Consider the following 26821-nt stretch of genomic DNA (forward strand, 5'->3'; position numbering starts at 1 on the left):
TCTCTTACATGCTGTTACACTCTCTTACACTCTGTTACTGTCTCTTACACTCTCTTACACTCTGCTACTGTCTCTTACACTCTGCTACTGTCTCTTACACTCTGCTACTCTCTGTTTCACTCTGCTTCTGTCTCTTACGCTCTCTTACTGTCTCTTACACTCTACTACACTCTCGTACACTCTGTTACTGTCTCTTACACTCTGTTACACTCTCTTACACTCTGTTACTGTCTCTTACACTCTCTTACACTCTCCTACACTCTGCTACTGTCTCTTACACCCTCTTACACTCTGTTACTGTCTCTTACACTCTCTTACACTCTGTTACACTCTCTTACACGCTGTTACACTCTCTTACACGCTGTTACACCCTCTTACACACTGTTACTGTCTCTTACACTCTCTTACACTCTGCTACTGTCTCTTACACTCTGTTACTGTATCTTACACTCTGCTACTGTCTCTTACACTCTGTTACTGTCTCTTTCACTCTGCTACTGTCTCTTACACTCTGCTACTATCGCTTACGCTCTGTTACTGTCTCTTACACTCTACTACACTGTCATACACTCTGTTACTGTATCTTACACTATGTTACTGTCTCGTACACTCTGTTACTGTCTCTTACACTCTGTTACTGTCTCCTATACTCTGTTACTGTCTCCTATACTCTGTTACACTCTCTTACACTCTGCTGCTGTCTCATATACTCTGTTACTGTCTCTTACACTCTGTTACTGTCTCTTACACTCTCTTACACTCTCCTACACTCTGCTACTGTCTCTTACACCCTCTTACACTCTGTTACTGTCTCTTACACTCCGTTACACTCTCTTACACTCTGTTACTGTCTCTTACATTCTCTTCCACTCTGTTACTGTCTCCTATACTCTGTTACTGTCTCCTATACTCTGTTACACTCTCTTACACTCTGCTACTGTCTCATATACTCTGTTACCGTCTCTTACTCTCTGCTCCTGTCTCTTACACAGGTTTACGATGTCTACGCGAAGAGATCCCCAAAGACGTTCACAGTATACTGAGATCATTCGGGACTATGTGATCCTAGAGGACGGTATATGCCATGTGACACTCTCTTACACTCTACTACACTCTACTACTGTTTCTTTCACTCTGCTACTGTCTCTTTCACTCTGTTACTGTCTCTTACACTCTGTTACTGTCTCTTACACTCTGTTACTGTCTCTTAAACTCTGCTACTGTCTATAACACTCTCTTACACTCTGTTACTGTCTATTACACTCTCTTACACTCTGTTACTGTCTATTACACTCTGCTACTGTCTCTTACACTCTCTTACACTATGTTACACTCTCTTACACTCTGTTAATGTCTCTTACACTCTGTTACTGTCTCTTACACTCTCCTACACTCTGTTACTGTCTCTTACACTCTCTTACACTCTGTTACACTCTCTTACACGCTGTTACACTCTCTTACACTCTGTTACTGTCTCTTACACTCTCTTACACTATGCTACTGTCTCTTACACTCTGCTACTGTCTCTTACACTCTGCTACTCTCTGTTTCACTCTGCTTCTGTCTCTTACACTCTGCTACTGTCTCTTACGCTCTGTTACTGTCTCTTACACTCTACTACACTCTCGTACACTCTGTTACTGTCTCTTACACTCTGTTACTGTCTCGTACACTCTGTTACTGTCTCTTACACTCTGTTACACTCTCTTACACTCTGTTACTGTCTCTTACACTCTCTTAAACTCTGCTACTGTCTATAACACTCTCTTACACTCTGTTACTGTCTATTACACTCTGCTACTGTCTCTTACACTCTCTTACACTCTGTTACTGTCTATTACACTCTACTACTGTCTCTTACACTATGTTACACTCTCTTACACTCTGCTGCTGTCTCTTACACTCTGTTACTGTCTCTTACACTCTGTTACTGTCTCTTACACTCTCCTACACTCTGTTACTGTCTCTTACACTCTCTTACACTCTCTTACACTCTGTTACTGTCTCTTACACTCTCTTACACTCTGCTACTGTCTCTTACACTCTGCTACTGTCTCTTACACTCTGCTACTCTCTGTTTCACTCTGCTTCTGTCTCTTACACTCTGCTACTGTCTCTTACGCTCTGTTACTGTCTCTTACACTCTACTACACTCTCGTACACTCTGTTACTGTCTCTTACACTCTGTTACTGTCTCGTACACTCTGTTACTGTCACTTACACTCTGTTACACTCTCTTACACTCTGTTACTGTCTCTTACACTCTCTTACACTCTGCAGCTGTCTCTTACACTCTGTTACTGTCTCTTACACTCTATTACTGTCTCTTACACTCTCTTACACTCTCTTACACTCTCCTACACTCTGCTACTGTCTCTTACACCCTCTTACACTCTGTTACTGTTTCTTACACTCTGCTACTGTCTCTTACACTCTGCTACTCTCTGTTTCACTCTGCTTCTGTCTCTTACGCTCTCTTACTGTCTCTTACACTCTACTACACTCTCGTACACTCTGTTACTGTCTCTTACACTCTGTTACACTCTCTTACACTCTGTTACTGTCTCTTACACTCTCTTACACTCTCCTACACTCTGCTACTGTCTCTTACACCCTCTTACACTCTGTTACTGTCTCTTACATTCTCTTACACTCTGTTACTGTCTCCTGTACTCTGTTACAGTCTCCTATACTCTGTTACACTCTCTTACACTCTGCTACTGTCTCATATACTCTGTTACCGTCTCTTACTCTCTGCTACTGTCTCTTACACAGGTTTACGATGTCTACGCGAAGAGATCCCCAAAGACGTTCACAGTATACTGAGATCATTCGGGACTATGTGATCCTAGATGACGGTATATGCCATGTGACACTCTCTTACACTCTACTACACTCTACTACACTCTACTACCCTCTACTACTGTTTCTTTCACTCTGCTACTGTCTCTTTCACTCTGTTACTGTCTCTTACACTCTGTTACTGTCTCTTACACTCTGTTACTGTCTCTTAAACTCTGCTACTGTCTATAACACTCTCTTACACTCTGTTACTGTCTATTACACTCTGCTACTGTCTCTTACACTCTCTTACACTCTGTTACTGTCTATTACACTCTGCTGCTGTCTCTTACACTCTGTTACTGTCTCTTACACTCTGTTACTGTCTCTTACACTCTCCTACACTCTGTTACTGTCTCTTACACTCTCTTACACTCTGTTACACTCTCTTACACGCTGTTACACTCTCTTACACTCTGTTACTGTCTCTTACACTCTCTTACACTCTGCTACTGTCTCTTACACTCTGCTACTGTCTCTTACACTCTGCTACTCTCTGTTTCACTCTGCTTCTGTCTCTTACACTCTGCTGCTATCTCTTACACTCTGTTACTGTCTCTTACACTCTGTTACACTCTCTTACACGCTGTTACACTCTCTTACACTCTGTTACTGTCTCTTACACTCTCTTACAATCTGCTACTGTCTCTTACACTCTGCTACTGTCTCTTACACTCTGCTACTCTCTGTTTCACTCTGCTTCTGTCTCTTACACTCTGCTACTGTCTCTTACGCTCTGTTACTGTCTCTTACACTCTACTACACTCTCGTACACTCTGTTACTGTCTCTTACACTCTGTTACTGTCTCGTACACTCTGTTACTGTCTCTTACACTCTGTTACACTCTCTTACACTCTGTTGCTGTCTCTTACACTCTCTTACACTCTGCTGCTGTCTCTTACACTCTGTTACTGTCTCTTACACTCTGTTACTGTCTCTTACACTCTCTTACACTCTCCTACACTCTGCTACTGTCTCTTACACCCTCTTACACTCTGTTACTGTCTCTTACACTCTGTTACTGTCTCCAATACTCTGTTACTGTCTCCTATACTCTGTTACACTCTCTTACACTCTGCTACTGTCTCATATACTCTGTTACCATCTCTTACTCTCTGCTACTGTCTCTTACACAGGTTTACGATGTCTACGCGAAGAGATCCCCAAAGACGTTCACAGTATACTGAGATCATTCGGGACTATGTGATCCTAGAGGACGGTATATGCCATGTGACACTCTCTTACACTCTACTACACTCTACTACACTCTACTACTGTTTCTTTCACTCTGCTACTGTCTCTTTCACTCTGTTACTGTCTCTTACACTCTGTTACTGTCTCTTACACTCTGTTACTGTCTCTTAAACTCTGCTACTGTCTATAACACTCTCTTACACTCTGTTACTGTCTATTACACTCTGCTACTGTCTCTTACACTCTCTTACACTCTGTTACTGTCTATTACACTCTGTTACTGTCTCTTACACTCTGTTACTGTCTCTTACACTCTGCTACTGTCTCTTTCACTCTGTTACTGTCTCTTACACTCTGTTACTGTCTCTTACACTCTGTTACTGTCTCTTAAGCTCTGCTACTGTCTATAACACTCTCTTACACTCTGTTACTGTCTATTACACTCTGCTACTGTGTCTTACACTCTCTTACACTCTGTTACTGTCTGTTACACTCTGCTACTGTCTCTTACACTCTCTTACACTATGTTACACTCTCTTACACTCTGTTGCTGTCTCTTACACTCTGTTACTGTCTCTTACACTCTGTTACTGTCTCTTACACTCTCTTACACTCTGTTACACTCTCTTACACGCTGTTACACTCTCTTACACTCTGTTACTGTCTCTTACACTCTCTTACAATCTGCTACTGTCTCTTACACTCTGCTACTGTCTCTTACACTCTGCTACTCTCTGTTTCACTCTGCTTCTGTCTCTTACGCTCTCTTACTGTCTCTTACACTCTACTACACTCTCGTACACTCTTTTACTGTCTCTTACACTCTGTTACACTCTCTTACACTCTGTTACTGTCTCTTACACTCTCTTACACTCTCCTACACTCTGCTACTGTCTCTTACACCCTCTTACACTCTGTTACTGTCTCTTACACTCTCTTACACTCTGTTACACTCTCTTACACGCTTTTACACTCTCTTACACACTGTTACTGTCGCTTACACTCTCTTATACTCTGCTACTGTCTCTTACAGTCTGTTACTGTCTCTTACACTCTGTTACTGTCTCTTTCACTCTGCTACTGTCTCTTACACTCTGCTACTATCTCTTACGCTCTGTTACTGTCTCTTACACTCTACTACACTGTCATACACTCTGTTACTGTATCTTACACTCTGTTACTGTCTCGTACACTCTGTTACTGTCTCTTACACTCTGTTACTGTCTCCTATACTCTGTTACTGTCTCCTATACTCTGTTACACTCTCTTACACTCTGCTGCTGTCTCATATACTCTGTTACTGTCTCTTACACTCTGTTCCTGTCTCTTACACTCTCTTACACTCTCCTACACTCTGCTACTGTCTCTTACACCCTCTTACACTCTGTTACTGTCTCTTACACTCTGTTACACTCTCTTACACTCTGTTACTGTCTCCTATACTCTGTTACAGTCTCCTATACTCTGTTACACTCTCTTACACTCTGCTACTGTCTCATATACTCTGTTACCGTCTCTTACTCTCTGCTACTGTCTCTTACACAGGTTTACGATGTCTACGCGAAGAGATCCCCAAAGACGTTCACAGTATACTGAGATCATTCGGGACTATGTGATCCTAGATGACGGTATATGCCATGTGACACTCTCTTACACTCTACTACACTCTACTACACTCTACTACTGTTTCTTTCACTCTGCTACTGTCTCTTTCACTCTGTTACTGTCTCTTACACTCTGTTACTGTCTCTTACACTCTGTTACTGTCTCTTAAACTCTGCTACTGTCTATAACACTCTCTTACACTCTGTTACTGTCTATTACACTCTGCTACTGTCTCTTACACTCTCTTACACTCTGTTACTGTCTACTACACTCTGCTACTGTCTCTTACACCCTCTTACACTCTGTTACTGTCTCTTACACTCTGTTACTGTCTCGTTCACTCTGTTACTGTCTCTTACACTCTGTTACACTCTCTTACACTCTGTTACTGTCTATATCACTCTCTTACACTCTGTTACTGTCTATTACACTCTGCTACTGTCTCTTACACTCTCTTACACTCTGTTACTGTCTATTACACTCTGCTACTGTCTCTTACACTCTCTTACACTATGTTACACTCTCTTACACTCTGCTGCTGTCTCTTACACTCTGTTACTGTCTCTTACACTCTGTTACTGTCTCTTACACTCTCCTACACTCTGTTACTGTCTCTTACACTCTCTTACACTATGTTACACTCTCTTACATGCTGTTACACTCTCTTACACTCTGTTACTGTCTCTTACACTCTCTTACACTCTGCTACTGTTTCTTACACTCTGCTACTGTCTATTACACTCTGCTACTCTCTGTTTCACTCTGCTTCTGTCTCTTACGCTCTCTTACTGTCTCTTACACTCTACTACACTCTCGTACACTCTGTTACTGTCTCTTACACTCTGTTACACTCTCGTACACTCTGTTACTGTCTCTTACACTCTCTTACACTCTCCTACACTCTGCTACTGTCTCTTACACCCTCTTACACTCTGTTACTGTCTCTTACACTCTCTTACACGCTGTTACACTCTCTTACACGCTGTTACACCCTCTTACACACTGTTACTGTCTCTTACACTCTCTTACACTCTGCTACTGTCTCTTACACTCTGTTACTGTATCTTACACTCTGCTACTGTCTCTTACACTCTGTTACTGTCTCTTACGCTCTGTTACTGTTTCTTACACTCTACTACACTGTCATACACTCTGTTACTGTCTCGTACACTCTGTTACTGTCTCTTACACTCTGTTACTGTCTCCTATACTCTGTTACTGTCTCCTATACTCTGTTACACTCTCTTACACTCTGCTGCTGTCTCATATACTCTGTTACTGTCTCTTACACTCTGTTACTGTCTCTTACACTCTCTTACACTCTCCTACACTCTGCTACTGTCTCTTACACCCTCTTACACTCTGTTACTGTCTCTTACACTCTGTTACACTCTCTTACACTCTGTTACTGTCTCTTACATTCTCTTACACTCTGTTACTGTCTCCTATACTCTGTTACTGTCTCCTATACTCTGTTACACTCTCTTACACTCTGCTACTGTCTCATATACTCTATTACCGTCTCTTACTCTCTGCTACTGTCTCTTACACAGGTTTACGATGTCTACGCGAAGAGATCCCCAAAGACGTTCACAGTATACTGAGATCATTCGGGACTATGTGATCCTAGAGGACGGTATATGCCATGTGACACTCTCTTACACTCTACTACACTCTACTACTGTTTCTTTCACTCTGCTACTGTCTCTTTCACTCTGTTACTGTCTCTTACACTCTGTTACTTCTCTTACACTCTGTTACTGTCTCTTAAACTCTGCTACTGTCTATAACACTCTCTTACACTCTGTTACTGTCTATTACACTCTGCTACTGTCTCTTACACTCTCTTACACTCTGTTACTGTCTATTACACTCTGCTACTGTCTCTTACACTCTCCTACACTCTGTTACTGTCTCTTACACTCTCTTACACTCTGTTACACTCTCTTACACACTGTTACACTCTCTTACACTCTGTTACTGTCTCTTACACTCTGCTACTGTCTCTTACACTCTGCTACTCTCTGTTTCACTCTGCTTCTGTCTCTTACACTCTGCTACTGTCTCTTACGCTCTGTTACTGTCTCTTACACTCTACTACACTCTCGTACACTCTGTTACTGTCTCTTACACTCTGTTACTGTCTCGTACACTCTGTTACTGTCTCTTACACTCTGTTACACTCTGCTGCTGTCTCTTACACTCTGTTACTGTCTCTTACACTCTGTTACTGTCTCTTACACTCTCTTACACTCTCTTACACTCTCCTACACTCTGCTACTGTCTCTTACACCCTCTTACACTCTGTTACTGTCTCTTACACTCTGTTACTGTCTCTTAAACTCTGCTACTGTCTATAACACTCTCTTACACTCTGTTACTGTCTATTACACTCTGCTACTGTCTCTTACACTCTCTTACACTCTGTTACTGTCTATTACACTCTGCTACTGTCTCTTACACTTTCTTACACTATGTTACACTCTCTTGCACTCTGCTGCTGTCTCTTACCCTCTGTTACTGTCTCTTACACTCTGTTACTGTCTCTTACACTCTGTTACTGTCTCTTACACTCTCTTACACTCTCCTACACTCTGATACTGTCTCTTACACTCTCTTACACTCTGTTACTGTCTCTTACACTCTGTTACTGTCTCTTAAACTCTGCTACTGTCTCTTACACTCTCTTACACTCTGTCACTGTCTATTACACTCTGCTACTGTCTCTTACACTCTCTTACACTATGTTACACTATCTTACACTCGGCTGCTGTATCTTACACTCTACTACTGTCTCTTACACTCTGTTACTGTCTCTTTCACTCTGCTACTGTCTCTTACACTCTGCTACTATCTCTTACGCTCTGTTACTGTCTCTTACACTCTACTACACTGTCATACACTCTGTTACTGTATCTTACACTCTGTTACTGTCTCGTACACTCTGTTACTGTCTCGTACACTCTGTTACTGTCTCCTATACTCTGTTACTGTCTCCTATACTCTGTTACACTCTCTTACACTCTGCTGCTGTCTCATATACTCTGTTACTGTCTCTTACACTCTGTTACTGTCTCTTACACTCTCTTACACTCTGCTACTGTCTCTTACACCCTCTTACACTCTGTTACTGTCTCTTACACTCCGTTACACTCTCTTACACTCTGTTACTGTCTCTTACATTCTCTTACACTCTGTTACTGTCTATTACACTATGCTACTGTCTCTTACACTCTCTTACACTCTGTTACTGTCTATTACACTCTGCTACTGTCTCTTACACTCTCTTACACTATGTTACACTCTCTTACACTCTGCTGCTGTCTCTTACACTCTGTTACTGTCTCTTACACTATGTTACTGTCTCTTACACTCTCCTACACTCTGTTACTGTCTCTTACACTCTCTTACACTCTGTTACACTCTCTTACACGCTGTTACACTCTCTTACACTCTGTTACTGTCTCTTACACTCTCTTACAATCTGCTACTGTCTCTTACACTCTGTTACTGTATCTTACACTCTGCTACTGTCTCTTACACTCTGTTACTGTCTATTTCACTCTGCTACTGTCTCTTACACTCTGCTACTATCTCTTACGCTCTGTTACTGTCTCTTACACTCTACTACACTGTCATACACTCTGTTACTGCATCTTACACTCTGTTACTGTCTCGTACACTCTGTTACTGTCTCTTACACTCTGTTACTGTCTCCTATACTCTGTTACTGTCTCCTATACTCTGTTACACTCTCTTACACTCTGCTGCTGTCTCATATACTCTGTTACTGTCTCTTACACTCTGTTACTGTCTCTTACACTCTCTTACACTCTCCTACACTCTGCTACTGTCTCTTACACCCTCTTACACTCTGTTACTGTCTCTTACACTCTGTTACACTCTCTTACACTCTGTTACTGTCTCTTACATTCTCTTACACTCTGTTACTGTCTCCTATACTCTGTTACTGTCTTCTATTCTCTGTTACACTCTCTTACACTCTGCTACTGTCTCATATACTCTGTTACCGTCTCTTACTCTCTGCTACTATCTCTTACACAGGTTCACGATGTCTACGCGAAGAGATCCCCAAAGACGTTCACAGTATACTGAGATCATTCGTGACTATGTGATCCTATAGGACGGTATATGCCATGTGACACTCTCTTACACTCTACTACACTCTACTACACTCTACTACTGTTTCTTTCACTCTGCTACTGTCTCTTTCACTCTGTTACTGTCTCTTACACTCTGTTACTGTCTCTTACACTCTGTTACTGTCTCTTGCAATCTGTTACTGTCTCTTAAACTCTGCTACTGTCTATAACACTCTCTTACACTCTGTTACTGCCTATTACACTCTGCTACTGTCTCTTACACTCTCTTACACTCTGTTACTGTCTATTACACTCTGCTACTGTCTCTTACACTCTCTTACACTATGTTACACTCTCTTACACTCTGCTGCTGTCTCTTACACTCTGTTACTGTCTCTTACACTCTGTTACTGTCTCTTACACTCTCCTACACTCTGTTACTGTCTCTTACACTCTCTTACACTCTGTTACACTCTCTTACACGCTGTTACACTCTCTTACACTCTGTTACTGTCTATTACACTCTCTTACAATCTGCTACTGTCTCTTACACTCTGCTACTGTCTCTTACACTCTGTTACTCTCTGTTTCACTCTGCTTCTGTCTCTTACACTCTGCTACTGTCTCTTACGCTCTGTTACTGTCTCTTACACTATACTACACTCTCGTACACTCTGTTACACTCCCTTACACGCTGTTACACCCTCTTACACACTGTTACTGTCTCTTACACTCTCTTACACTCTGCTACTGTCTCTTACACTCTGTTACTGTGTCTTACACTCTGCTACTGTCTCTTACACTCTGCTACTATCTCTTACGCTCTGTTACTGTCTCTTACACTCTGTTACTGTCTCTTACACTCTCTTACACTCTCTTACACTCTGCTACTGTCTCTTACACCCTCTTACACTCTGTTACTGTCTCTTACACTCTGTTACACTCTCTTACACTCTGTTACTGTCTCTTACATTCTCTTACACTCTGTTACTGTCTCCTATACTCTGTTACTGTCTCCTATACTCTGTTACTGTCTCCTATACACTGTTACACTCTCTTACACTCTGCTACTGTCTCATATACTCTGTTACCGTCTCTTACTCTCTGCTACTGTCTCTTACACAGGTTTACGATGTCTACGCGAAGAGATCCCCAAAGACGTTCACAGTATACTGAGATCATTCGGGACTATGTGATCCTAGAGGACGGTATATGCCATGTGACACTCTCTTACACTCTACTACACTCTACTACACTATACTACTGTTTCTTTCACTCTGCTACTGTCTCTTTCACTCTGTTACTGTCTCTTACACTCTGTTACTGTCTCTTACACTCTGTTACTGTCTCTTAAACTCTGCTACTGTGTATAACACTCTCTTACACTCTGTTACTGTCTATTACACTCTGCTACTGTCTCTTACACTCTCTTACACTCTGGTACTGTCTATTACACTCTGCTACTGTCTCTTACACTCTCTTACACTATGTTACACTCTCTTACACTCTGCTGCTGTCTCTTACACTCTGTTAATGTCTCTTACACTCTGCTACTGTCTCTTACACTCTCCTACACTCTGTTACTGTCTCTTACACTCTCTTACACTCTGTTACACTCTCTTACACTCTGTTACTGTCTCTTACACTCTCTTACAATCTGCTACTGTCTCTTACACTCTGCTACTGTCTCTTACACTCTGCTACTCTCTGTTTCACTCTGCTTCTGTCTCTTACACTCTGCTACTGTCTCTTACGCTCTGTTACTGTCTCTTACACTCTACTACACTCTCGTACACTCTGTCACTGTCTCTTACACTCTGTTACTGTCTCGTACACTCTGTTACTGTCTCTTACACTCTGTTACACTCTGTTACTGTCTCTTACACTCTCTTACACTCTGCTGCTGTCTCTTACACTCTGTTACTGTCTCTTACACTCTGTTACTGTCTCTTACACTTTCTTACACTCTCTTACACTCTCCTACACTCTGCTACTGTCTCTTACACCCTCTTACACTCTGTTACTGTCTCTTACACTCTGTTACTGTCTCTTACACTCTCCTACACTCTGTTACTGTCTCTTATACTCTCTTACACTATGTTACACTCTCTTACATGCTGTTACACTCTCTTACACTCTGTTACTGTCTCTTACACTCTCTTACACTCTGCTACCGTCTCTTACACTCTGCTACTCTCTGTTTCACTCTGCTTCTGTCTCTTACGCTCTCTTACTGTCTCTTACACTCTACTACACTCTCGTACACTCTTTTACTGTCTCTTACACTCTGTTACACTCTCTTACACTCTGTTACTGTCTCTTACACTCTCTTACACTCTCCTACACTCTGCTACTGTCTCTTACACCCTCTTACACTCTGTTACTGTCTCTTACACTCTGTTACACTCTCTTACACGCTGTTACACTCTCTTACACGCTGTTACACCCTCTTACACACTGTTACTGTCTCTTACACTCTCTTACACTCTGCTACTGTCTCTTACAGTCTGTTACTGTATCTTATACTCTGCTACTGTCTCTTTCACACTGCTACTGTCTCTTACACTCTGCTACTATCTCTTATGCTCTGTTACTGTCTCTTACACTCTACTACACTGTGATACACTCTGTTACTGTATCTTACACTCTGTTACTGTCTCGTACACTCTGTTACTGTCTCCTATACTCTGTTACTGTCTCCTATACTCTGTTACTGTCTCCTATACTCTGTTACACTCTCTTACACTCTGCTGCTGTCTCTTACACTCTGTTACTGTCTCTTACACTCTCTTACACTCTCCTACACTCTGCTACTGTCTCTTACACCCTCTTACACTCTGTTACTGTCTCTTACACTCTCTTACACTCTGCTGCTGTCTCTTACACTCTGTTACTGTCTCTTACACTCTGTTACTGTCTCTTACACTCTCTTACACTCTCTTACACTCTGCTACTGTCTCTTACACCCTCTTACACTCTGTTACTGTCTCCTATACTCTGTTACTGTCTCCTATACTCTGTTACACTCTCTTACACTCTGCTACTGTCTCATATACTCTGTTACTGTCTCTTACACTCTCCTACACTCTGCTACTGTCTCTTACACCCTCTTACACTCTGTTACTGTCTCTTACACTCTGTTACACTCTCTTACACTCTGTTACTGTCTCTTACATTCTCTTACACTCTGTTACTGTCTCCTATACTCTGTTACACTCTCTTACACTCTGCTACTGTCTCATATACTCTGTTACCGTCTCTTACTCTCTGCTACTGTCTCTTACACAGGTTTACGATGTCTACGCGAAGAGATCCCCAAAGACGTTCACAGTATACTGAGATCATTCGGGACTATGTGATCCTAGAGGACGGTATATGCCATGTGACACTCTCTTACACTCTACTACACTCTACTACTGTTTCTTTCACTCTGCTACTGTCTCTTTCACTCTGTTACTCTCTCTTACACTCTGTTACTGTCTCTTACACTCTGTTACTGTCTCTTAAACTCTGCTACTGTCTATTACACTCTCTTACACTCTGTTACTGTCTATTACACTCTGCTACTGTCTCTTACACTCTCTTACTGTCTATTACACTCTGCTACTGTCTCTTACACTCTCTTACACTATGTTACACTCTCTTACACTCTGCTGCTGTCTCTTACACTCTGTTACTGTCTCTTACACTCTCTTACACTCTGCTACTGTCTCTTACACTCTGCTACTGTCTCTTACACTCTGCTACTCTCTGTTTCACTCTGCTTCTGTCTCTTATGCTCTCTTACTGTCTCTTACACTCTACTACACTCTCGTACACTCTGTTACTGTCTCTTACACTGTGTTACACTCTCTTACACTCTGTTACTGTCTCTTACACTCTCTTACACTCTCCTACACTCTGCTACTGTCTCTTACACCCTCTTAAACTCTGTTACTGTCTCTTACACTCTCTTACACGCTGTTACACTCTCTTACACGCTGTTACACCCTCTTACACACTGTTACTGTCTCTTACCCTCTTTTACACTCTGCTACTGTCTCTTACACTCTGTTACTGTATCTTACACTCTACTACTGTCTCTTACACTCTGTTACTGTCTCTTTCACTCTGCTACTGTCTCTTACACTCTGCTACTATCTCTTACGCTCTGTTACTGTCTCTTACTCTTTACTACACTGTCATACACTCTGTTACTGTATCTTACACTCTGTTACTGTCTCGTACACTCTGCTACTATCTCTTACGCTCTGTTACTGTCTCTTACACTCTACTACACTGTCATACACTCTGTTACTGTCTCTTACACTCTGTTACTGTCTCTTACACTCTCTTACAATCTGCTACTGTCTCTTACACTCTGCTACTGTCTCTTACACTCTGCTACTCTCTGTTTCACTCTGCTTCTGTCTCTTACACTCTGCTACTGTCTCTTACGCTATGTTACTGTCTCTTACACTCTACTACACTCTCGTACACTCTGTTACTGTCTCGTACACTCTGTTACTGTCTCGTACACTCTGTTACTGTCTCTTACACTCTGTTACACTCTCTTACACTCTGTTACTGTCTCTTACACTCTCTTACACTCTGCTGCTGTCTCTTACACTCTGTTACTGTCTCTTACACTCTGTTACTGTCTCTTACACTCTCTTACACTCTCTTACACTCTCCTACACTCTGCTACTGTCTCTTACACCCTCTTACACTCTGTTACTGTCTCTTACACTCTGTTACTGTCTCTTAAACTCTGCTACTGTCTATAACACTCTCTTACACTCTGTTACTGTCTATTACACTCTGCTACTGTCTCTTAAACTCTCTTACACTCTGTTACTGTCTATTACACTCTGCTACTGTCTCTTACACTCTCTTACACTATGTTACACTCTCTTACACTCTGCTGCTGTCTCTTACACTCTGTTACTGTCTCTTACACTCTTTTACTGTCTCTTACACTCTCCTACACTCTGTTACACTCTCTTACACTCTCTTACACTCTGTTACACTCTCTTACATGCTGTTACACTCTCTTACACTCTGTTACTGTCTCTTATACTCTCTTACACTCTGCTACTGTCTCTTACACTCTGCTACTGTCTCTTACACTCTGCTACTCTCTGTTTCACTCTGCTTCTGTCTCTTACGCTCTCTTACTGTCTCTTATACTCTACTACACTCTCGTACACTCTGTTACTGTCTCTTACACTCTGTTACTCTCTCTTACACTCTCTTACACTCTCCTACACTCTGCTACTGTCTCTTACACCCTCTTACACTCTGTTACTGTCTCTTACACTCTCTTACACTCTGTTACACTCTCTTACACGCTGTTACACTCTCTTACACGCTGTTACACCCTCTTACACACTGTTACTGTCTCTTACACTCTGCTACTGTCTCTTACACTCTGTTACTGTATCTTACACTCTGCTACTGTCTCTTACACTCTGTTACTTTCTCTTTCACTCTGTTACTGTCTCTTACACTCTGCTACTATCTCTTACGCTCTGTTACTGTCTCTTACACTCTACTACACTGTCATACACTCTGTTACTGTATATTACACTCTGTTACTGTCTCTTACACTCTGTTACTGTCTCTTACACTCTGTTACTGTCTCCTATACTCTGTTACTGTCTCCTATACTCTGTTACACTCTCTTACACTCTGCTGCTGTCTCATATACTCTGCTACTGTCTCTTACACTCTGTTACTGTCTCTTACACTCTCTTACACTCTCCTACACTCTGATACTGTCTCTTACACCCTCTTACACTCTGTTACTGTCTCTTACACTCTGTTACACTCTCTTACACTCTGTTACTGTCTCTTACATTCTCTTTCACTCTGTTACTGTCTCCTATACTCTGTTACAGTCTCCTATACTCTGTTACACTCTCTTACACTCTGCTGCTGTCTCTTACACTCTGTTACTGTCTCTTACACTCTGTTACTGTCTCTTACACTCTCTTACACTGTTACACTCTCTTACATGCTGTCACACTCTCTTACACTCTGTTACTGTCTCTTACACTCTCTTACACTCTGCTACTGTCTCTTACACTCTGCTACTCTCTGTTTCACTCTGCTTCTGTCTCTTACGCTCTCTTACTGTCTCTTACACTCTACTACACTCTCTTACACTCTGTTACTGTCTCTTACACTCTCTTACACTCTCCTACACTCTGCTACTGTCTCTTACACCCTCTTACACTCTGTTACTGTCTCTTACACTCTGTTACACTCTCTTACACTCTGTTACTGTCTCTTACACTCTCTTACACTCTCCTACACTCTGCTACTGTCTCTTATACCCTCTTACACTCTGTTACTGTCTCTTACACTCTGTTACACTCTCTTACACGCTGTTACACTCTCTTACACGCTGTTACACCCTCTTACACACTGTTACTGTCTCTTACACTCTCTTACACTCTGCTACTGTCTCTTACAGTCTGTTACTGTATCTTACACTCTGCTACTGTCTCTTACACTCTGTTACTGTCTCTTACACTCTGCTACTATCTCTTACGCTCTGTTACTGTCTCTTACACTCTACTACACTGTCATACACTCTGTTACTGTATCTTACACTCTGTTACTGTCTCGTACAATCTGTTATTGTCTCTTACACTCTGTTACTGTCTCCTATACTCTGTTACTGTCTCCTATACTCTGTTACACTCTCTTACACTCTGCTGCTGTCTCATATACTCTGTTACTGTCTCTTACACTCTGTTACTGTCTCTTACACTCTCTTACACTCTCCTACACTCTGCTACTGTCTCTTACACCCTCTTACACTCTGTTACTGTCTCTTACACTCTGTTACACTCTCTTACACTCTGTTACTGTCTCTTACATTCTCTTACACTCTGTTACTGTCTCCTATACTCTGTTACTGTCTCTTATACTCTGATACACTCTCTTACACTCTGCTACTGTCTCATATACTCTGTTACCGTCTCTTACTCTCTGCTACTGTCTCTTGCACAGGTTTACGATGTCTACGCGAAGAGATCCCCAAAGACGTTCACAGTATACTGAGATCATTCGGGACTATGTGATCCTAGAGGACGGTATATGCCATGTGACACTCTCTTACACTCTACTACACTCTACTACACTTTACTACTGTTTCTTTCACTCTGCTACTGTCTCTTACACTCTGTTACTGTCTCTTACACTCTGTTACTGTCTCTTAAACTCTGCTACTGTCTATAACACTCTCTTACACTCTGTTACTGTCTATTACACTCTGCTACTGTCTCTTACACTCTCTTACACTCTGTTACTGTCTCTTAAACTCTGCTACTGTCTATAGCACTCTCTTACACTCTGTTACTGTCTATTACACTCTGCTACTGTCTCTTACACTCTCTTACACTATGTTACACTCTCTTACACTCTGCTGCTGTCTCTTACACTCTGTTACTGTCTCTTACACGCTGTTACTGTCTCTTTCACTCTCCAACACTCTGTTATTGTCTCTTACACTCTCTTACACTCTGTTACACTCTCTTACACGCTGTTACACTCTCTTACACTCTGTTACTGTCTCTTACACTCTCTTACACTCTGCTACTGTCTCTTACACTCTGCTACTCTCTCTTTCACTCTGCTTCTGTCTCTTACACTCTGCTACTGTCTCTTACACTCTGCTATTGTCTCTTAAACTCTGCTACTGTCTATAACACTCTCTTACACTCTGCTGCTGTCTCTTACACTCTGTTACTGTCTCTTACACTCTGTTACACTCTCTTACACTCTGTAACTGTCTCTTACACTCTCTTACACTCTGTTACTGTCTCCTATTCTCTGTTACTGTCTCCTATACTCTGTTACACTCTCTTACATTCTGCTACTGTCTCATATACTCTGTTACCGTCTCTTACTCTCTGCTACTGTCTCTTACACAGGTTTACGATTTCTACGCGAAGAGATCCCCAAAGACGTTCACAGTATACTGAGATCATTCGGGACTATGTGATCCTAGAGGACGGTATATGCCATGTGACACTCTCTTACACTCTACTACTCTCCACTACACTCTACTACTGTCTCTTACACTCTGTTACTGTCTCTTACACTCTGCTGATGTCTCTTACACTCTGTTACTGTCTCTTACACACTCTTACACTCTCTTACACTCTCCTACACTCTGCTACTGTCTCTTACACCCTCTTACACTCTGTTACTGTCTCTTAAACTCTGCTACTGTCTATAACACTCTCTTACACTCTGTTACTGTCTATTACACTCTGCTACTGTCTCTTACACTCTCTTACACTATGTTAAACTCTGCTACTGTCTCTTACACTCTGCTATTGTCTCTTACACTCTCTTCAACTGTCTATAACACTCTATTACACTCTGTTACTGTCTATTACACTCTGCTACTTTCTCTTACACTCTCTTACACTCTGCTGCTGTCTCTTACACTCTGTTACTGTCTCTTACACTCTGTTACACTCTCTTAAACTCTGTAACTGTCTCTTACACTCTCTTACACTCTGTTACTGTCTCCTATTGTAACGCTTCACCATGCGCTGGCTGGACATGTTTATACTTTGCATTATTTATTTCATGTTTCCAGCCACTAGTGGCCGTCCTTGCCATTCAGAACCTCTCAGACTAATTATCAGGTCCAGCTGCAGTTGATCTCATGGGCCTTGACATTAACGTTTGAGGACTACCTGTTTGGTTCCTGCCTGGTTCCAGTACCTGCCTTGTTCCAGAAACCTGCCTTGTTCCAGAAACCTGCCGTGTTCCTGAGTTGCGGCCAGCGCCCCACTAAGTGGACTCCAAAGCTGAGTGCCCTGCAAGTGGGCAACCTGCCGTGTGCCCTGCAAGTGGGCAACCTGCCATGTTCCTGAGTTGCGGCCTGCGTCCCACTAAGTGGACTCCCATGTAGAGTACCCTGCAAGTGGGCAACCTGCCGTGTGCCCTGCAAGTGGGCAACCTGCCGTGTTCCTGAGTTGCGGCCAGCGCCCCACTAGTGGACTCCCAAGAGGAGTGCCCTGCATCGCGACTCCCAGGATGACTGCCCACTAGCGGACTACCCTGGTTGAGTGCCCTGCAAGTGGGCAACCTGCCGTGTGCCCTGCAAGTGGGCAACCTGCCGTGTGCCCTGGAAGAGGGCTTCTAGCCGTGCCGTGTGCCCTGGAAGAGGGCTTCTAGTCGTGCCGTGTGCCCTGCAATTGGGCTTCCTGCCGTGTGCCCTGCAATTGGGCTTCCTGCCGTGTGCCCTGCAATTGGGCTTCCTGCCGTGTGCCCCGCAATTGGGCTTCCTGCCGTGTGCCCCGCAATTGGGCTTCCTGCCGTGTGCCCCGCAATTGGGCTTCCAGCCGTGTGCCCCGCAAGTGGGCTTCCAGCCGTGTGCCCCGCAAGTGGGCTTCCTTCCTACAATACAACTCTTGATCCTGATCTTCTGTCTGTGGTTTATTTCCGACCCCAAGCCATCATGCATCGTGGGGTACAGACAGAGCCCCTCGTATCCCCTGCACCTGGGCTCCTTATACACCTGTGTCCTCAGTTCGTGACACCTATACTCTGTTACTGTCTCCTATACTCTGTTACACTCTCTTACACTCTGCTACTGTCTCATATACTCTGTTACCGTCTCTTACTCCCTGCTACTGTCTCTTACACAGGTTTTCGATGTCTACGCGAAGAGATCCCGAAAGACGTTCACAGTATACTGAGATCTTTCGGGACTATGTGATCCTAGAGGACGGTATATGCCATGTGACACTCTCTTACACTCTACTACACTCTACTGCACTCTACTACTGTCTCTTTCACTCTGCTACTGTCTCATACACTCTGTTACTGTCTCTTACACTCTGCTACTGTATCTTACACTCTGCTATTGTCTCTTACACTCTGCTACTGTCTATAACACTCTCTTACACTCTGTTACTGTCTATTACACTCTGCTACTGTCTCTTACACTCTCTTACACTATAATACACTCTCTTACACTCTGCTGCTGTCTCATATACTCTGTTACTGTCTCTTACACAGGTTTACGATGTCTACGCGAAGAGATCCCCACAGACGTTCACAGTATACTGAGATCATCCGGGACTATGTGATCCTAGAGGACGGTATATGCCATGTGACACTCTCTTACACTCTACTACACTCTACTACTGTCTCTTTCACTCTGCTACTGTCTCTTTCACTCTGTTACTGTCTCTTCCACTCTGTTACTGTCTCTTACACTCTGTTACTGTCTATTACACTCTGCTACTGTCTCTTACACTCTCTTACACTATGTTACTCTCTCTTACACTCTGCTGCTGTCTCTTACACTCTGTTACTGTCTCTGACACTCTCCTACATTCTGTTACTATCTATTACACTCTGCTACTGTCTCTTACACTCTGTTACACTCTGTTTCACTCTGCTTCTGTCTCTTACACTCTGCTACTGTCTCTTATGCTCTGTTACTGTCTCTTACACTCTACTACACTCTCGTACACTCTGTTACTGTCTCTTACACTCTGTTACTGTCTCGTACACTCTGTTACTGTCTCTTACACTCTGTTACACTCTCTTACACTCTGTTACTGTCTCTTACACTCTCTTACACTCTGCTGCTGTCTCTTACACTCTGTTACTGTCTCTTACACTCTGTTACTGTCTCCTATACTCTGTTACACTCTCTTACACTCTGCTACTGTCTCATATACTCTGTTACCATCTCTTACTCTCTGCTACTGTCTCTTACACAGGTTTACGATGTCTACGCGAAGAGATCCCCAAAGACGTTCACAGTATACTGAGATCATTCGGGACTATGTGATCCTAGAGGACGGTATATGCCATGTGACACTCTCTTACACTCTACTACACTCTACTACACTCTACTACTGTTTCTTTCACTCTGCTACTGTCTCTATCACTCTGTTACTGTCTCTTACACTCTGTTACTGTCTCTTACACTCTGTTACTGTCTCTTAAACTCTGCTACTGTCTATAACACTCTCTTACACTCTGTTACTGTCTATTACACTATGCTACTGTCTCTTACACTCTCTTACACTCTGTTACTGTCTATTACACTCTGCTACTGTCTCTTACACTCTCTTACACTATGTTACACTCTCTTACACTCTGCTGCTGTCTCTTACACTCTGTTACTGTCTCTTACACTCTGTTACTGTCTCTTACACTCTCCTACACTCTGTTACTGTCTCTTACACTCTCTTACACTCTGTTACACTCTCTTACACGCTGTTACACTCTCTTACACTCTGTTACTGTCTCTTACACTCTCTTACAATCTGCTACTGTCTCTTACACTCTGCTACTGTCTCTTACACTCTCTTACACTATGTTACACTCTCTTACACTCTGCTGCTGTCTCTTACACTCTGTTACTGTCTCTTACACTCTGTTACTGTCTCTTACACTCTCCTACACTCTGTTACTGTCTCTTACACTCTCTTACACTCTGTTACACTCTCTTACACGCTGTTACACTCTCTTACACTCTGTTACTGTCTCTTACACTCTCTTACAATCTGCTACTGTCTCTTACACTCTGCTACTGTCTCTTACACTCTGCTACTCTCTGTTTCAATCTGCTTCTGTCTCTTACACTCTGATACTGTCTCTTACGCTCTATTACTGTCTCTTACACTCTACTACACTCTCGTACACTCTGTTACTGTCTCTTACACTCTGTTACTGTCTCGTACACTCTGTTACTGTCTCTTACACTCTGTTACACTCTCTTACACTCTGTTACTGTCTCTTACACTCTCTTACACTCTGCTGCTGTCTCTTACACTCTGTTACTGTCTCTTACACTCTCTTACACTCTCTTACACTCTGCTACTGTCTCTTACACCCTAATACACTCTGTTACTGTCTCTTACACTCTGTTACTGTCTCTTAAACTCTGCTACTGTCTATAACACTCTCTTACACTCTGTTACTGTCTATTACACTCTGCTACTGTCTCTTCCACTCTCTTACACTCTGTTACTGTCTCTTACACTCTGTTAGACTCTCTTACACTCTGTTACTGTCTCTTACATTCTCTTCCACTCTGTTACTGTCTCCTATACTCTGTTACACTCTCTTACACTCTGCTACTGTCTCATATACTCTGTTACCATCTCTTACTCTCTGCTACTGTCTCTTACACAGGTTTACGATGTCTACGCGAAGAGATCCCCAAAGACGTTCACAGTATACTGAGATCATTCGGGACTATGTGATCCTAGAGGACGGTATATGCCATGTGACACTCTCTTACACTCTACTACACTCTACTACACTCTACTACTGTTTCTTTCACTCTGCTACTGTCTCTATCACTCTGTTACTGTCTCTTACACTCTGTTACTGTCTCTTACACTCTGTTACTGTCTCTTAAACTCTGCTACTGTCTATAACACTCTCTTACACTCTGTTACTGTCTATTACACTCTGCTACTGTCTCTTACACTCTCTTACACTCTGTTACTGTCTATTACACTCTGCTACTGTCTCTTACACTCTCTTACACTATATTACACTCTCTTACACTCTGCTGCTGTCTCTTACACTCTGTTACTGTCTCTTACACTCTGTTACTGTCTCTTACACTCTCCTACACTCTGTTACTGTCTCTTACACTCTCTTACACTCTGTTACACTCTCTTACACGCTGTTACACTCTCTTACACTCTGTTACTGTCTCTTACACTCTCTTACAATCTGCTACTGTCTCTTACACTCTGCTACTCTCTGTTTCACTCTGCTTCTGTCTCTTACACTCTGCTACTGTCTCTTACGCCCTGTTACTGTCTCTTACACTCTACTACACTCTCGTACACTCTGTTACTGTCTCTTACACTCTGTTACTGTCTCGTACACTCTGTTACTGTCTCTTACACTCTGTTACACTCTCTTACACTCTGTTACACTCTCTTACACTCTCTTACACTCTGCTGCTGTCTCTTACACTTTGTTATTGTCTCTTACACTCTGTTACTGTCTCTTACACTCTCTTACACTCTCTTACACTCTCCTACTGTCTCTTACACCCTCTTACACTCTGTTACTGTCTCTTACACTCTGTTACTGTCTCTTAAACTCTGCTGCTGTCTATAACACTCTCTTACACTCTGTTACTGTCTATTACACTCTGCTACTGTCTCTTACACTCTCTTACACTCTGTTACTGTCTATTACACTCTGCTACTGTCTCTTACACTCTCTTACTCTATGTTACACTCTCTTACACTCTGCTGCTGTCTCTTACACTCTGTTACTGTCTCTTACACTCTCTTACACTCTCCTACACTCTGTTACTGTCTCTTACACTCTCTTACACTCTGTTACTCTCTCTTACATGCTGTTACACTCTCTTACACTCTGTTACTGTCTCTTACACTCTCTTACACTCTGCTACTGTCTCTTACACTCTGCCACTGTCTCTTACACTCTGCTACTCTCTGTTTCACTCTGCTTCTGTCTCTTACGCTCTCTTACTGTCTCTTACACTCTACTACACTCTCGTACACTCTGTTACTGTCTCTTACACTCTGTTACACTCTCTTACACTCTGTTACTGTCTCTTACACTCTCTTACACTCTCCTACACTCTGCTACTGTCTCTTACACCCTCTTACACTCTGTTACTGTCTCTTACACTCTCTTACACTCTGTTACACTCTCTTACACGCTGTTACACTCTCTTACACGCTGTTACACCCTCTTACACACTGTTACTGTCTCTTACACTCTCTTACACTTTGCTACTGTCTCTTACACTCTGTTACTGTATCTTACACTCTGCTACTGTCTCTTACACTCTGTTACTGTCTCTTTCACTCTGCTACTGTCTCTTACACTCTGCTACTATCTCTTACACTCTGTTACTGTCTCTTAAACTCTACTACACTGTCATACACTCTGTTACTGAATCTTACACTCTGTTACTGTCTCGTACACTCTGTTACTGTCTCTTACACTCTGTTACTGTCTCTTACACTCTGTTACTGTCTCCTATACTCTGTTACTGTCTCCTATACTCTGTTACACTCTCTTACACTCTGCTGCTGTCTCATATACTCTGTTACTGTCTCTTACACTCTGTTACTGTCTCTTACACTCGCTTACACTCTCCTACACTCTGCTACTGTCTCTTACACCCTCTTACACTCTGTTACTGTCTCTTACACTCTGTTACACTCTCTTACACTCTGTTACTGTCTCTTACATTCTCTTACACTCTGTTACAGTCTCCTATACTCTGTTACACTCTCTTACACTCTGCTACTGTCTCATATACTCTGTTACCATCTCTTACTCTCTGCTACTGTCTCTTACACAGGTTTACGATGTCTATGCGAAGAGATCCCCAAAGACGTTCACAGTATACTGAGATCATTCGGGACTATGTGATCCTAGAGGATGGTATATGCCATGTGACACTCTCTTACACTCTACTACACTCTTCTACACTCTACTACTGTCTCTTTCACTCTGCTACTGTCTCTTTCACTCTGTTACTGTCTCTTACACTCTGTTACTGTCTCTTACACTCTGTTACTGTCTCGTACACTCTGTTACTGTCTCTTAAACTCTGCTACTGTCTATAACACTCTCTTACACTCTGTTACTGTCTATTACACTCTGCTACTGTCTCTTACACTCTCTTACACTCTGTTACTGTCTATTACACTCTGCTACTGTCTCTTACACTCTCTTTCACTATGTTACACTCTCTTTCACTCTGCTGCTGTCTCTTACACTCTGTTACTGTCTCTTACACTCTGTTACTGTCTATTACACTCTGCTACTGTCTCTTACACTCTCTTACACTCTGTTACTGTCTATTACACTCTGTTACTGTCTCTTACACTCTCTTTCACTATGTTACACTCTCTTACACTCTGCTGCTGTCTCTTACACTCTGTTACTGTCTCTTCCACTCTGTTACTGTCTCTTACACTCTGTTACTGTCTCCTATACTCTGTTACTGTCTCCTATACTCTGTTACACTCTCTTACACTCTGCTGCTGTCTCATATACTCTTACAATCTGCTACTGTCTCTTACACTCTGCTACTGTCTCTTACACTCTGCTACTCTCTGTTTCACTCTGCTTCTGTCTCTTACGCTCTGTTACTGTCTCTTACACTCTACTACACTCTCGTACACTCTGTTACTGTCTCGTACACTCTGTTACTGTCTCTTACACTCTGTTGCACTCTCTTACACTCTGTTACTGTCTCTTACACTCTCTTACACTCTGCTGCTTTCTCTTACACTCTGTTACTGTCTCTTACACTCTGTTACTGTCTCTTACACTCTCTTACACTCTCTTACACTCTCCTACACTCTGCTACTGTCTCTTACACCCTCTTACACGCTGTTACTGTCTCTTACACTCTGCTACTGTCTCTTACACTCTCTTACACTATGTTACACTCTCTTACACTCTGCTGCTGTCTCTTACACTCTGTTACTGTCTCTTACACTCTGTTACTGTCTCTTACACTCTCCTACACTCTGTTACTGTCTCTTACACTCTCTTACACACTCTTACATGCTGTTACACTCTCTTACACTGTGTTACTGTCTCTTACACTCTGTTACTGTCTCTTACACTCTGCTACTGTCTCTTACACTCTGCTACTGTCTCTTACACTCTGCTCCTCTCTGTTTCACTCTGCTTCTGTCTCTTACGCTCTCTTACTGTCTCTTACACTCTACTACACTCTCGTACACTCTGTTACTGTCTCTTACACTCTGTTACACTCTCTTACACTCTGTTACTGTCTCTGACACTCTCTTACACTCTCCTACACTCTGCTACTGTATCTTCCACCCTCTTACACTCTGTTACTGTCTCTTACACTCTCTTACACTCTGTTACACTCTCTAACATGCTGTTACACTCTCTTACACGCTGTTACACGCTCTTACACACTGTTACTGTCTCTTACACTCTCTTGCACTCTGCTACTGTCTCTTACACTCTGTTACTGTATCTTACACTCTGCTACTGTATCTTACACTCTGCTACTGTCTCTTACACTCTGCTACTGTCTCTTACACTCTGCTACTATCTCTTACGCTCTGTTACTGTCTCTTACACTCTACTACACTGTCATACACTCTGTTACTGTATCTTACACTCTGTTACTGTCTCGTACACTCTGTTACTGTCTCTTACACTCTGTTACTGTCTCCTATACTCTGTTACTGTCTCCTATACTCTGTTACACTCTCTTACACTCTGCTGCTGTCTCATATACTCTGTTACTGTCTCTTACACTCTGTTACTGTCTCTTACACTCTGTTACTGTCTCTTACACTCTCTTACACTCTCCTACACTCTGCTACTGTCTCTTACACCCTCTTACACTCTGTTACTGTCTCTTACACTCTGTTACACTCTCTTACACTCTGTTACTGTCTCTTACATTCTCTTACACTCTGTTACTGTCTCCTATACTCTGTTACAGTCTCCTATACTCTGTTACACGCTCTTACACTCTGCTACTGTCTCATATACTCTGTTACCGTCTCTTACTCTCTGCTACTGTCTCTTACACAGGTTTACGATGTCTACGCGAAGAGATCCCCAAAGACGTTCACAGTATACTGAGATCATTCGGGACTATGTGATCCTATTGGACGGTATATGCCATGTGACACTCTCTTACACTCTACTACACTCTACTACACTCTACTACTGTTTCTTTCACTCTGCTACTGTCTCTTTCACTCTGTTACTGTCTCTTACACTCTGCTACTGTCTCTTACACAGGTTTACGATGTCTACGCGAAGAGATCCCCAAAGACGTTCACAGTATACTGAGATCATTCGGGACTATGTGATCCTAGATGACGGTATATGCCATGTGACACTCTCTTACACTCTACAACACTCTACTACTGTTTCTTTCACTCTGCTACTGTCTCTTACACTCTGTTACTGTCTCATACACTCTGTTACTGTCTCTTAAACTCTGCTACTGTCTATAACACTCTCTTACACTCTGTTACTGTCTATTACACTCTGCTACTGTCTCTTACACTCTCTTACACTCTGTTACTGTCTC

This window comes from Spea bombifrons, chromosome 3, assembly GCF_027358695.1.
Source record: "Spea bombifrons isolate aSpeBom1 chromosome 3, aSpeBom1.2.pri, whole genome shotgun sequence".
Lineage (NCBI taxonomy): Eukaryota > Metazoa > Chordata > Amphibia > Anura > Pelobatidae > Spea > Spea bombifrons.